A 14,748-nucleotide genomic window follows, 5' to 3' on the forward strand; every position below is an offset into this window, starting at 1 on the left:
AAAGCACTGCTTTTGAATTTTTAAGTTTGTAGTCTGGATATTCAGGGATACTTCTCAAATTAATCTTCCTCTCGTTTTCAATATAACTAATTGAGTACAAAGAAGTTAAAAATTAGCAAAGCATTTCAGCTGTGTGACCTTAGGCAAATTACCTGGCTGTTTTAAGCCTCAGTTTTCTCCTCTGCGAAATGGAGTACTGAACCTCACGTTCGCTGTTTGAGGGAGACTTGTGTGGTCAGGTTTAGTGTAACTGGATGCTTGGCACCAGGAAGCATGAAGACGAATGGCCCCCAGGGGGCCTTGATGCCCGCCCTGAGGCCCTGAGGAGCCGCACGCCGGGGCGGTTCTCACGTGGCGCTGTCCGCTTTTTCACCCAAGCTTTTCTGCCAGCCAACTGCCCTTCCCCGGAGTGCTGCGGCCAGGGCTAGCCCGCTCCTCCGGCGGCCTCCGCTGGGGGCCCACTACAGTCCGGCGCCGGCCAGCCAGCCCAGCTTCTCGAGTTGGTCCTAAGCTGAGGCCGCCCTGTGCTGCAAAACTTGGGTCCACTCTCGGACCCAATCTGTCCTGGGCGAACTTGGCTTGTGGCAGGCGATAGCGTCGTTTCCAACTGCGGCTGTTTGAATTCTGGCGCCACACCCGCGCCACGTAGGGCCAAGTCGGCCGCAAGACTAGCAAGCTACGCTTCGCAGTGCGCCTACGGGCGCGCGCCGGGAAATGGCCGGGCGCGCGGCCGGCCTGCGGCGCGCGCGCCACAACGCGGGACGGGACTCGGAAGAGCCTCCGCGCGCGCTCCCGGTAATTCGCGGCCACACCCCTGTCTACTTCCATGTCCAATAGGTGCGACAGGGCGGGGCAGCCTCGTTCTGACTGGGGAGGCTATATAAGGAGCTACTGGCTGCGCGTTTCGGTCTTTTACGTAGGCCTTCGTTGATCGTACGGTAGTGTGGTAGGTAAGCGTCAGTGTTGCGGGCGAGTACCGGAGCAAAAGATGGAGGCGCAGGCCGAGTTAAGAGTTTTAATAGTGTGAAGCCATCTTAGTGTAGCGCTTAGAGTGCTGAGAGTTGAAAGCTTGCACGTGGGAAATGTGCGGCCCGACCGCCACATGTACTGAGATTGGGTCGTGACGGCCACAGGCTCCGAGTTTTGGCGTGAGGGGAACGCTGATCGGCCACGGGTGCCGCGCTTGCTGGCCTGCGGCATGTACCTGAACGGCGGCGGAAAAACCACACTTAATTGGGGCGCAGGATTAGTTTTAAGAGCAAGGGGCCTTTACTAAAATGGCGAAGACCTTCCGTCGGCGTTGTTTTAAAACGGGCAGCCTCAACCCTGTATTGAGACTGAGCTGTTCGAAGGCGGCTTTGTGTGCAATTCGGATTAATGAAGGGGAAAGGTTTTGTGTGAAAAAACACCTTGGAGTGTGACGTTTCTGCGAGAATGCTTAAATATCGGTTTCCCGCAGGAACAATGGCGCTGTCGTGGCACAGCAGAGCAGCTCTGAAGATGCAAAGGTAAGAGCTGTTAAGCTTAGTTACCAAACTAAAGGAGTAAACCTGTTGATGTACATGAATAGGAACTGTTGCATCGTTTGATATTTACTTCTTTTTGTTAGATACATGAAAGAATTCCAGAATATGCTGGAGAGTATTTAATGGAAAACCGCTTGGTTAAAACCTGACACTCTTCATGGGTATGTGTTGTTTTAGTACTTTATGATAGAGCATAGCATTTAATCCACACCTAAACTAAATCAAATTTTTTTGTCATTGAACAGCATTCTGGGTGTGGACGATCAGCCAGTGAAGATAATGAATGTCGGATGTCACTGACTAGCAGCTTCATTTTGAAGTAGGTTGTATGGCTTAAAAGTTCTGTAGTATTTGTACTATAATACTTGCCTTTTACCTTTACCTTGACTTATGGTCAGTGTCACAGAAGTGCAGTTTAATGTATTAATGTGTACATATACAAGGTCTGATGGTCTAATCAATGATGAAACCTATCCCGAAGCTGATAACCTGAAGAAAAATAAGTACGGATTCGGCTTCTGAGATTAAGACCAATAATTCAGAAGTGGAGTAAATTTTGTTGACGGGATTTTATAACAGTTCTGTTATAAAAGATCCGTAAAAGTTTGTAACAGTTCTGTTATAAAATCCCGGGTTTGTTTTTTTTTTTTTTTTTCTGCCAACAGTGAGGGTCGCTGTCTGCCCATTGATAAGAGGCCGGATTGTCTTGGAAGTTCCAAAGTTGCAACGATTTCTGTAAGTGGAGTTTTTCTGTTTGCTTAGCGATTAGTGAATATTGTGTCCTTGGTCTTATCTGTGATGATCTTATCCCGAACCTGAACTTCTGTTGAAAAAAAAAACTTTTACGGATCTGGCTTCTGAGATGGACCATTATAAGGACAATACTTTTTTTTAATGCTTTTACATAAGCTGTTGTAATGTTGGTAGTCTTGTAAGAATCTCATGTTTTTCCTTTTCTAGGGCTAGTGCCACGAGGTTTACTTGACTGTTGTATGAAAAGCTGATGAGAAAACCATCCAGAAAAAAGCTCTTCGTTTTACAAACACGAAAATAAAACATGTAATTTTGGATTATGTTGTTTTTAATTATTTTAAATAGGTCCTGAAATAACATGGCGGGCATTAAATGGAAAATCCACTAACCAGCCTTGTAATCAAATTACTCTGAACGTTTCGGGTTTGTGCAAGGTACAATGTAAGGGTTTTTGGATCAGTGTAAGAGTAGAGAGACAGGAATTAAAAATGATTGTTACTGAGCAAATCATGGAATATTTAGTTTCGATGTAACTGTAATTTTGAAAGCCTGGATGCTTAAGTTGAGAAGTGGGGGAATGAGACACAGAAAATAAAAAGAGCACAATAGAACAATAATAGCAGTTTATTAACTGTGGTCATGAGGGAAGATCCCTGATTAAACAAGAATCTGGTAAAGACATTCAGGCTTGCTAAAATCTAGGAAGGAAGAGGTCATTTGGCAAGATGGGTTACCTAATACTATCTGATACTACCAAATAAAATGAGAGAGAAGCCTTAGGCATGTAACATTACATTTGGAGATAGAAAGTTACACCTTCACTATGAAGGTAGTGCGTGTAAGATGGCAGTAAAAGCTGTATTTGCATTTATACCCTTGATCTCCGGTATCCTTACCTGCTGCACATAAAACTATTAATCATTGTTTTTCTCCCCCTTCCAGAACTTCTGCATAAAATTTTAAGATCTGTGTTTCATTACTTCAAAAGTGCCTAGAATAGGGCCAGGCACTTACTGTTATACAATATGTGGTAAAAGACTATTGATATTCCACAGTTTTCAGGGAAGAGTGCCATTTCCCTTTTGTCAAAGCTGGCAACCAAGACAAAAGTTGTGAAATAGACTATTTGCTTTCGAGCCCTCTGACCTCTTTTTCTGTAGCTCCTTCTAACTCTCTTGCCTCCCAATAGATCTTTTAATATATGTCACATTTTCTTAGTTGATAGCAAAATTAGTACTCCACATTTATGTACACTGGCCTGTGCTAGGCTCTGCCAAGACTCCTGAAATAAAACACCATTTTGTCAATAGTGACACAGGATGCCAAGGAAAAGTGAAGCTATGAAGAATTCTTGAAAATAGAACAAGTGAATTTGAGTTTAAACCACCACAGATGTTGGGAAAATAGACCCAAGAAACACTGAGCAAAGACGGTATGGTCCAGAGTCTGAGAGACAAATATTGAGGATTTGGGTACCAATAGGGTGGATGTGTGTGGGACAGAAAACAGATGTTGTAAATACTCTTAAGATTCTTGAGCAAGGGAGTTAGAAATATAAGAATATCCTGTAATTAGAGTCAGATCCAAAAAGGTTTAATTTGAATGGAATTGAACTTGAAAGCTCAGTTTTGGTTACCGACTTCTTGATGGCAATTTCTAATCACACAGGAGGCTGTTAGTCAGTAATAACCTCCTAAAAACTCAGGCAATATTGGATAAGATCAGTTGAATAAGTTTACCCTCCAGAGCATAGCTGCTGCTTGGGACCAGGTGCAGTGGCTCATGCCTGTAATCCCAGCACTTAGGGAGGGTTGCTTGAGACCAGCCTGGAAACAGCAAGATGCCATCCCTACAAACAAGAGAACTAACTGGGTGTGGTGATGTCCACTTGTTCCAGCTACTCAGGAGGCTGAGATAGAATCACTTGAACCTAGGAAACTGAAGCTACAATCAGCCATGATTGCACTTCTATGCTCTATCGTGAGCAACAGGCCAGGTTAAAAAAAAAATCCTTAAGGACCTAAGGAGCTTGACTATAATAATTAAACTGGGATATCCTTGATTCTGATTGGCTTCAGAAGTTCAAAGACAATTTTCGTGTGTCTGACTTTAGTGACTTCAGCCAACAGGAATTTTCCTTCTGCCTTACACCAGGCTTCCAGGTAATCTTAAAATATAGTAAGCTCAAACCTACCATTTGGTGCTTTCTAAAATTAGTTCTATTGCCGGAAACCCAATATCCAATGTGCCTGGCTCCCCAGTCAAGTGTCCTGTGAACTAACACATCAATCCTCACTGCCCAGTATGTATGAAAGAGCTTTTAGCTGTTTTCATGATTTTTGTAACAGTTCCCCAGTTGGGATTAGAGCCTTTCTTTGAATTTCAGCCTACTAGAATAAACTGCTTATCTTATGCTAGTCCTTTTCTGGGAGTAGGACCCTCCCTACCTTTCCAAAAACTTGGTTCTGGATCCAAACAATACTTATAACATAGTACTTAGTTATAAGTATATATTAATATGCATGACTTAACTGTCTGAATATTACCACTGCCTCTGATCTTACTCCACCCTGTAGAGTAACATCATTAGAGACCATCTTGGGGCAGAAGAGGATACCTTTTCAGTATAAGAACTAGACTCCTTGTCTTACTCTGATGAGTCCTGGTCTCCCCACTGCTGAGGTCTCAGCATGCCATGTAGCTGAGTTTATCAGAGTTATGAGGGTTTAATCAGAATCTCAAATCAAGTACAGTCCAGTCCAACCTATTTGAGAACTTTATCTTTTCTTGTTACTTCATTTATTATAGTTGCCTTCAAAAGAGCAATGGAAAAGGCACTTCAGAATATGCAAAAAATCTGTCATTTGAAGGCAATAATTTACAAACGTGCATCACTTCACTGAGATCAGGAAATTGTTTTGTCCTTGCCTCCTGTAGTGGATATAACTGATGTACAAAAATGTGTACATTTAAAAAGTATGCAATTTGATGAGTTTTTTACATAGGAATACACTCATGAAACCATTAACAATCAAGATAATGACTATATCCATCACTTCCAAAAATGTTCTCTTGTTGGCTTGATTTTGAACATGTTAAGTTTAAGATAGCACATGATATTCAAATTGGGATTTTTGAGTAGATATAGAGGTCCACAGTTCAGAGGAAGAGGTCTGACTAAAATAAAATTGGGAGTCATCAGCATATGGAAGGCATATTTAAAGCCGTAAGATTAGATGAGATCACCAATAGAGAAAAAAAGGTATCCAAGAGTTGAACCCTGTGGTCTTTCAGGATTAGGACATTCCAGGTTTATTCAAATCCTAGAGAATAATTTGTGCCAAGGGACAAAAATCAGGACACAGGAATCTGCTGCCAAGTTCAAGTGCCATATTTGTTAGGAACGGAAACTAAGTAGAAAACCAAGGATGCCTGGAATGAAATGAGCCAAGAAAAAGAAGGATGAGAACCAAGCAAAAGTTGCTGGAAATTGCCTTGGATTTAATACAGACCATTGGTCAACATGAAAACTGAAGAAGTTAGTGTCTGATCATGATTTTGCAAAGTAACAAAGTGATCTTCAGGAGAGAATAAGATGAGGAATTTAGGAGGTATGATAAGGCTTTTTCATCAGACGCTGCAGATTTGGAGAAAATGGAGCTGACCATGGACAAGTTATAAATTTACCTAGCATTGATAAAGTATCAGCTGAGGCTGAAAACCACTAATTTTAACAAAGATAATCAGCATATTCAGTATTGTGTGGTGCTTATCTCCTTGGGAGCAGAAAGATAAGACTGGATTAATCCAAAATCAGGGATAAACTGACCAGGAGGAGCAGAACAATAATGGGCCAAGAGTATTGAGGATGCAGGTAAAAGTGCTAAAATTACTGTATTGACCTTATAATCCCAAGCTGATCAGGGAAGGAGAAAAAAAAAAAAGGAGAGGGCTGGAAAATTGTCACAGGTAATGACAGAGGATCAGATGTGCCATAGAAATGTGCTGCTGAAAACAAGGTAGAATAAGCCCCTCTCCATTTATACTATGGAATGAGCCTTGTAACATGTGATTATTGATTTCTCCCTTCTGGACCTGGAGTGTCAGTTCTTCTAAAGCAGAGACTTCCCTTTAATCTCTCTTTAAACTTGGTGCCTAGGACAATGTGCTGGCATCCATGAAATGCCTAATGGAATGGAGTTCAACATGTTTTTTAGGGTGGAACTGGTGGCGTGATTTAAATTATCCAAAAGAGACAGAAATGAGAAAAGTCGGAAGCTGTTGTGTCCTGACTGTACCCCCAAAATTCATATTTTGAATACCCCAAAACGAAGTATAATGTAAGCCCAGAATCACTATAAATGATGAGATTCAAAAGTCAGAATTGAGATATACCCCAAAGAACACACCTTGCTATTGCCCTAGAGAAGTTTAGTGTGTTTAATGCCTGTGTTCTTATTGATGCAGTTAAAGTGACCAACTATTAGCAACAAACCCCAAATTGTCCTTTGTACAAAAATAGTTTATTAGGTCAGGTGCAGTGGCTCACGCCTGTAATCCCAGTACTTTGGGAGGCCAAAGTGGGAAGGTCGCTTGAGGCCAGGAATTTGAGACCAGTGGGCAACATAGCAAGACCATCTCTACAACGTGTTAAAAAGTAACTGGGTTACTTGGAGGATCTGGCTATGTGGCAGCTGAGATGGGAGGATTGCTTGAGCCCAGGAGGTCAAGACTACAGTGAGCTATGATTGTGCCACTGCACTCCAGCTAGGCAAGAGTGAGACCCTTTCTCAAAAAAAAAGAAAAAGTTATTTGAAGTTATTTGCACTGTGTCTTTATTAGGCTTATATCCATATTTTTTATAACTGGAGGCCATACCATCAATAAAAACACATTTAGTGCATTAAAAAAGATGGATATGAGCAGTAACAAAAATACAGGCCAAATAACATTATCATTGTTATCATCATAAATTATTTTAGAGACAGGGTCTCACTCTGTCACCCAGGCTGGAATGCAGTGCCTAATCATAGCTCACTGCCACCTTGAACTCCTGGGCTCAAGGGATCCTCCCACTCAGCCTCCCAAATAACCAGGAGATCCTTCAGCATGTGCCACCAAGCTCAGCTAATTTGTATTACTTTCTGTAGGGATGGGATGTCACCATGTTGCCCAGGCTGCTCTTAAACTCCTGACCTCAAGTGATCCTTCCAGCTTGGCCTCCAAAAGTGCTGAGATTACAAGTGTGAGTCTCCTCACCAAGCTGCCTTTTTTTTTTTTTTTAAAGTAATGAGAGCTCACTCTGTAGCCCAAGCTGTTCTTGAATTCCTGACCTCAAGTGGTCCTCCTACCTCAGCCTCCTGAGTAGCTGTGATTATTGATGTGAGTAGCCACACCTATACTAAATAATTTTAATCAACTAATTTTTTTTTTTTTTTTTTTGAAACAGACGTGCTCTGTTGCCAGGCTGGAGTGCAGTGGTGCCATCTCAACTCACTGCAACCTCTGCTTCCTAGGTTCAAGCGATTCTCCTGCCTCAGCCTCCCAAGTAGCTGGGACTACAGGCGCACACCACTATGGCCAACCAATTTTTGTAGTTTTAGTAGAGACAGGGTTTCACCATGACCTCGTGATCTGCCCACCTCAGGCTCCCAAAGTCCTGGGATTACAGGTGTGAGCCACTGCACCCAGCCGCAACTACTTTTGTATAAAAGTAGTTGATTAAGGCCGGGCATGGTGACTCATGCCTGTAATCCCAGCACTTTGGGAGGCCAAGGCGGGCAGATCACTTGAGGTCAGGAGTTCGAGACCAGCTTGGCCAACATGGTGAAACCCCATCTCTACTAAAAATACGAAAATTAGCCTGGCGTGGTGGCATGAGCCTGTAATCCCAGCTACTTGGGAGGCTGAGGCAGGAGAATCGCTTTAACCCAGGAGGCGGATGTTGCAGTGAGCCAAGATCACGCCACTGCACTCCAGCCTGGGTGACAGAGCAAGACTCTGTCTCAAAAATCAAAGTAAATAAAATAAAAACTAACAAGTACAGTTTGGGAATTGTTGCTAATAGTTGATTCGTTTAATTGCTTCAAAGAGAACATTAGCATTAAACACGCTGAACTACTCTGGAGCAATAGTAAGGTATACTCTTTGAGATACATCTTAATTCTGACTTGAATTTCATTGCTGATGGAGATTCTGAGTTTATGTTACATTTCTTTTTCGAAAGTGAATGTACATTGACTAGCCCTTAAAAAAAAGAAAAAAGCAGCCAGGCGTGGTGGCACGCCTGTAATCCCAGCTACTTGGGAGGCTGAGGCAGGAGAATCTCTTGAGCCCAGGAGTTTAAGACCAGCCTAGGCACAGCAAGATGCCGTCTCAAGAGAAAGAAAGAGATGGAGAGAAAGGGAGGAAAGGAGAGAAAAACAAAGAAAGAAAGGAAGGGAGGGAGAGAGGGAGACAAACATTGTTCGGTTTGGCCACATGCCCAGAAATGTCAGGATAGTTTTGAAATTCATGGACTTGTCCCCACATATTGATATAGCTCACTTTCTTGAAGGATGTTGTTTGCTTTCAATTCAATCTGTTCCTCAGGAGATTGAACCATACTGATAGACTAAGTGTGGGATGATTCAGAAATATAGTAAGGTTTGCATTCATTTGTTCATTGAACAAATATCCTGAATGCCTACCATGTATAGGTACTATCCTAGGCACGAAAGATACAGTAGTGAACCAAACAAAAACCTCTGCTCTTGTGGAACTTATATTGTAGGAAGACGAGAAGGACATTATATAATAAATAAATTATAAACTATGTTAAAAAATGAGAAATGACACAGAAAAAATAGAATATGAGCTATTGGGAGTGGGTTTGGGGAGATAATTAGTATTGCAGTTTCAAATGGGGTTTCTCTCATCTAAGAGGCAATTGAAGTAAATGGAGTTGACAGAATAGGCTTCAATGAAAAGGTGAGATTAATTAAGCAGAGATTTAGATATATGTGTAGCTCAGTCTCTCACTTAACAGAGGGTGAGAGATTGATCTGTGCATATATCTGGGAAAAGGGCATTTCCATAGCAGTGGCCCATAGGAAGGAGCATGCATAGTGAGAAAGGAAGCAAGGCATGCAGCTTACGTAGGGCTTAATGTGTCATTGAAAGGATTTCACTCTTAGTCAAATGGGAGCCACTGTGAAAGAAAACACAGAAACTCCAAGTATGATTCATACACATCGAAATCTACGAACGCTACCCCTAGGGCCCAGATTGTGGCCTCTAAATACCACTTACCACTAAAAGGAAATAGATCTGAGACAGGAAATGTACAAGATGAGCTTGTTGTACCTTGCTATAGCAGGTAGCAAGACTGCTAGAGTTGTGTTAAAAGAACTCAGGAGGGCAAGCACAGTGGCTCACGCCTGTAATCCCAGTGAGGATTACAAAACAGGCAGATCACTTGAGGTCAGGAGTTCGAGACCAGCCTGGCCAACATGGTGAAACCCCATCTCTACTAAAAATACAAAAATTAGCTGGGCATGGTGGTGGGTGCCTGTAATCCCAGCTACTCAGGAGGCTGAGGCAGGAGAATCGCTTGAACCTGGGAAGCGGAGGTTGCAGTAATCCGAGATCTCGCCACTGCACTCCAGCCTGGGCGACAGAGGGAGATCCATCTCAAAAGAAAAAAGGAACTCAGGAGTCAACTTGGAGAGTCTCTCACTTTCCAAAGATGGAAAATTTGACTATTATTGAGCTGTAATAGATAAAAAGACATAAAATGTCTTCAAATCTATGAATTCAGAATGATGCTTTTAAAAACTGAATTTAATAGTGTTAAAGGATGCTAATCATCAGTTTCAGAACTGCAAATAAAGGGACTTTCCAATACCAACTGTACTGACACAATCAAATAAAAAGTTTGTCTTTATTGATATATTCCAGTTAACAATGAAAAAAGATTGGCGTAATTAGATCATCATTTTGCAACATTCTAATGAATTAATATATATAGGCAATAAATATCAACAACTGCTAACATCCAAAAAAGAGGTGATGAAATATTATATGTCCCTGAAGAAAGAATTTGACAATGCCTATTTCAGACTCTTGTCTGAAAACAATAAAAATGAATATGAATTCGATAAAGCCTCTGGATACAATTACCAATTTACAGATGACAGAGAAAAATGTTAAACTACATTACAGAGATACAATCAGCAAAATCCAGACTATGGAAAACTCTACAAATGATTTCTATAACAAATAAATTGCAAGGAAAGAAACCAACAAGAGATGAATGGGTAACCTATAAATCAGGAAACTGAGAAGATATATCAACATTCTCAATGTTTGCATCCCAGCTGGATTCTCATTCAATATTGTAAAAAAAAAAAAAAAAAAATGATATTTGTGAGATACATGCTTAAATACAGGCTATTTCATGTATCAAAAAATAATTGGGATTTTGTTAAGAGTGATAATGGCATTGTGGCTCTTTTTGTTGTTAAAAAGGCTATATCTTTTAGACATATTGAGTTATTTATGGATGAAATGATTTGATGTCTGAGATTTGTTTCAAAATAATGCAGAAAACAAAGGATGTGGTTGAAGGGTATAGATGAAACTAGATTAGCCTGAAGTTGATAATTGTTAATGTTGGATGATGGGCTCTTGGGAGTTTATTATACTCTTTCTCTATTTTTGTACTTGTTTGAAATTTATAGAATAAATTTTTTTTAATCTGTGAATTGTTTAAGTTGATTTAATTTCTAACAAGATACTGTGTTTCTTCACAATTTGGTTTTATTGTGTTCTAGCTAGTGCTATAACAGAACAGGGCCATTTCCTGCTGCCACAAACATAGCCCACCTGTCCATATAGATATATAATGTCTTCATGATTCTACAGTGCTCTCATGTGTTCTCCTAGTGATTAAATTCAGGGTATTTCAGTCAGAGCATATGCTTTAGAGACACTTTACATGCATTAAATGAAATAATGCAGACCAGGTGATGTGGCTCACGCCTGTAATTCCAGCACTCTGGGAGGCTGAGGTGGGCGGATCACCAGATGTCAGGAGTTCAAGTCCAGCCTGGCCAACATGGTGAAACCCCATCTCTACTAAAAATCTAAAAACACAAAAAATAGCTGGGCATGGTGGCAGGTGCCTGTAATCCCAGCTACTCAGAGGGCTGAAGCTGGAGAATCACTTGAACCCGGGAGGTGGAGGTTGCAGTGAGCCTAGATCATGCTATTGCACTTCAGTCTGGGTGACAGATGGAGACTCCATCTAAAAAAAAAAAAAAGAAATCATGCCTATAAAATGTTTAATATAGTGCTTGTCATCATGCATTAGCTATAACTGTTAATAAAATTGGGTGTTTCAATGCATATCAGTAAACACAATATTGTGAGCCACTACGTTTGAATAAGTTAAGTCCATCAGATTCCTTCAGTTAAAAAAATATGTGATCTGTGAAGTCAGGAGTTTGAGACCAGCCTGACCAACATGGTGAAACCCTGTCTTTACTAAAAATACAAAAATTAGCCAGGCGTGGTGGCACGCTTCTATAATCCCAGCTACTCAGGAGACTGAAGCAGGAAAATCGCTTGAACCCAGGAGGTGGAGGTTGCAGTGAGCAAAGATCGTGCCACTGCACTTCAGGCTGGGCCACAGAGTGAAGACTCCATCTCAAAAAAAACAAAAAACAAAAAAACCCAGCACAGCATGGAGTGATGGCTCACACCTATAATTCCAGCACTTTGGGAGGCCAAGACACACAGATGACTTGAGCCCAGGAGCCTCCCAAGTAGCTGCAACTAGCAGGCGCATGCCACCACACACAACTGGCATTTTTTTTTTCTTTTTTCGTGGAGACAGGGTCTCTCTCTTTTACCCAGGCTGGTCTCAAATTCCTGGACTCAGGTGAATCTCACCTCAGCCTCCCAAAGTGCTGATATGCTCCCACTGCACTTGGCAAGGTGAAGAACGCACAGCTAGAGAGTTTAATGCCAGCAAAGGATAGTTTGAGATATATGTGTGTGTTTTTTATATATATATAAATGTTTTCTATATATATATGTTTTCTATATATATAATATATATTTATATAATATATATTTATATATATAATATATATTTATATAATATATATTTTTATATATATATAATATATATATTTATATATATATATATGGGCTATGTTTGTGGCAGCAGGAAATGGCCCTGTTCTGTTACAGCACCAGCTAGAACACACACACACAAATATATATATATATATATATATATATATTTTTTTTTTTTTTTTTTTAAGAGACAAGGTTTCTTCTTGTTGCCCAGATTGGAGTGCAGTGGCTTGATCACAGCTCACTGTAGCTTCTAACTCTGGACTCAAGCAATCCTCCTTCAGGCTCCCAAGTAGCTGGGAGTACAGTAACATGTCACTATGCCTGGCTTCAACGTAATAAAACTTTCCAAAATATACTTTTTATATTTCAACATATCTTCCATACATATCCCTTAATAAAACGCCATCTCTATCTTAAGATGCTTTTACCCGAATATAACAGCAAACCCAAAATGGCTTAAACTATACATATATCTTTTTTTTCTTTTTTTTTTTTTTTTTTTTTTTTTTTTGAGACGAAGTCTTGCTCTGTCACCAGGCTGGAGCGCAGGGGCATGACCTTGGCTCATTGCACTCTCCACCTCCCAGGTTCAAGCGATTCTCGTGCCTCAGCCTCCCAAGTAGCTGGGACTACAGGCGAGCGCCACCAGGCCCAGCTAATTTTTGTACTTTTTAGTAGAGACGGGGTTTCACCATGTTGGCCAGAATGGTCTCAATCTCTTGACCTCGTGATCTGCCCACCTCGGCCTTCCAAAGTGCTGGGATTACAGGCGTGAGCCACCGCGCCTGGACTTTTTTTTTATTTTTTTGAGACGGAGTCTTGCTCTGTTGCCAGGCTGGAGTGCAGTGGCTCCATCTCGACTAGGCAACCTCCACCTTCCGGATTCAACTTCCACCTCCCGGGTTCAAGCCATTCTCGTGCCTCAGCCTCCTGAGTAGCTGAGATTACAGGCGTACACCACTAAGCCCAGCTAATTTTTGTATTTTTAGTAGAGACGGAGTTTCACCATGTTGGCCAGAATGGTCTCGATTTCTTGACCTCGTGATCCGCCCGCCTCGGCCTCCCAAAGTGCTGGGATTACAGGCGTGAGCCACCGCGCCCAGCCCACATTTTTTTCTTTTTTGAGACCGAGTCTCTCTCTTGTCGCCCAGTCTGGAGTGCAGTGACATGATCTTGGCTCCAACTCCTGACCTCAGGTGATCCGCCCGCCTCTGCGTGAGCCACCACACCGGGCCAAATTTCTTAGCTCTTGTAAAAGGAAGCTCAGAGGTAATGAAAGTAAATTGATGTAACGTCTCAGTTATTATATTAAGAACCCAGATTTGTTCCATTTTCCACTCCATCATCCTAGGTCTGTAAGTTTTGCCCTCAGGATGGCTTCCCTCATGGTGACAAACTGGCGGCAGTAGTTCCAGACATCGTATCCAGACACAAGGTTAGCCAGAGGAAAGGAGGGATGATCTCTTATTTTATTCTTCTTGAGAATGAGGAAATCTGTTCCAGAAATTTCTGACAGACCACACTTCACATCTCATTTACCAAGATTAGATCATATATCCATTACTAAACTACTTACTATGAAGAAGAATGGCATTACTATGATTGATGTGAACTAATCATTTGGGGACAAAATGAATGTGGGGGTGTCAACCACCATGGCTAACACGACATCTTATGCACTCCTTTTTTTTTTTTTTTTTTTTTCGAGATGGAGTTTCACTCTTATTGCCCAGGCTGGAGTACGATGACATGATCTCGACACTGCAACCTCCACCTCCCAGGTTCAAGCAATTCTCCTGCCTCAGCCTCCCAAGTAGCTGGGATTATAGGCACGCACCACCACGCCCGGCTAATTTTGTATTTTTACTAGAGACGAGGTTTCTCCATGACCATCAGGCCAGTGTTGAACTCCTGACCTCAGGTGATCTGCCTGCCTCGGCCTCCCAAAGTGCTAGCATTACAGGCTGAGCCAAAGTGCCCGGCCTTAAACACTCTTCTATCTGAGTATAAGTGACTAATTGGGGCTGGGCACAGTGGCTCACACCTGTAATCCTAGCAGTTTGGGAGGCCAAGGCGGGTGAATCACTTGAGGTCAGGAGTTGGAGACCAGTCTGGCCAATATGGTGAAACCCTGTCTCTACTGAAAATACAAAAAAAAATAGCTGGGTGTGGTGGTGCATGCCTGTAATCCTAGCTACTCGGGAGGTGCTTGAACCCAGGAGATGGAGATTGCAGTGAGCCAGGATCAGGCCAGCTCATTTAATTTCTATCATGACAATTGTCAACATTATTAAAAATTCTCCTACTCATTCTTTTCATTGGCAATATTGAGAGCATTTTTTTT

General features: G+C 41.7%; 1 long non-coding RNA gene, 2 other non-coding genes and 1 pseudogene across 4 annotated transcripts; all 4 read left to right on the top strand.

Annotated features, from left to right (window-relative positions):
- Window positions 1–900: 900 nt before the first annotated feature.
- Window positions 901–2,596, top strand: LOC111538011. Of its 2 annotated transcripts, XR_002730185.1 has the most exons (6): window positions 901–950; window positions 1,460–1,508; window positions 1,610–1,687; window positions 1,772–1,845; window positions 2,192–2,261; window positions 2,487–2,596. It is a non-coding gene; the product is annotated as an uncharacterized LOC111538011 (long non-coding RNA). The 2 variants fall into 2 exon arrangements; XR_002730184.1 differs by having other exon boundaries at window positions 910–1,508.
- Window positions 1,982–2,051, top strand: LOC111538111. The gene has a single exon (XR_002730216.1). It is a non-coding gene; the product is annotated as a small nucleolar RNA SNORD50 (small nucleolar RNA).
- On the top strand, window positions 2,317–2,390 carry LOC111538110. The gene has a single exon (XR_002730215.1). It is a non-coding gene; the product is annotated as a small nucleolar RNA SNORD50 (small nucleolar RNA).
- A 3,551-nt stretch (window positions 2,597–6,147) lies between the features above and the next one.
- The window catches only part of LOC111538095, a 13,912-nt pseudogene continuing 5,311 nt past the window's right edge, over window positions 6,148–14,748 (top strand).

This window comes from Piliocolobus tephrosceles, chromosome 5 (assembly GCF_002776525.5).
Source record: "Piliocolobus tephrosceles isolate RC106 chromosome 5, ASM277652v3, whole genome shotgun sequence".
In the NCBI taxonomy this organism is placed as follows: Eukaryota; Metazoa; Chordata; class Mammalia; order Primates; family Cercopithecidae; genus Piliocolobus; species Piliocolobus tephrosceles.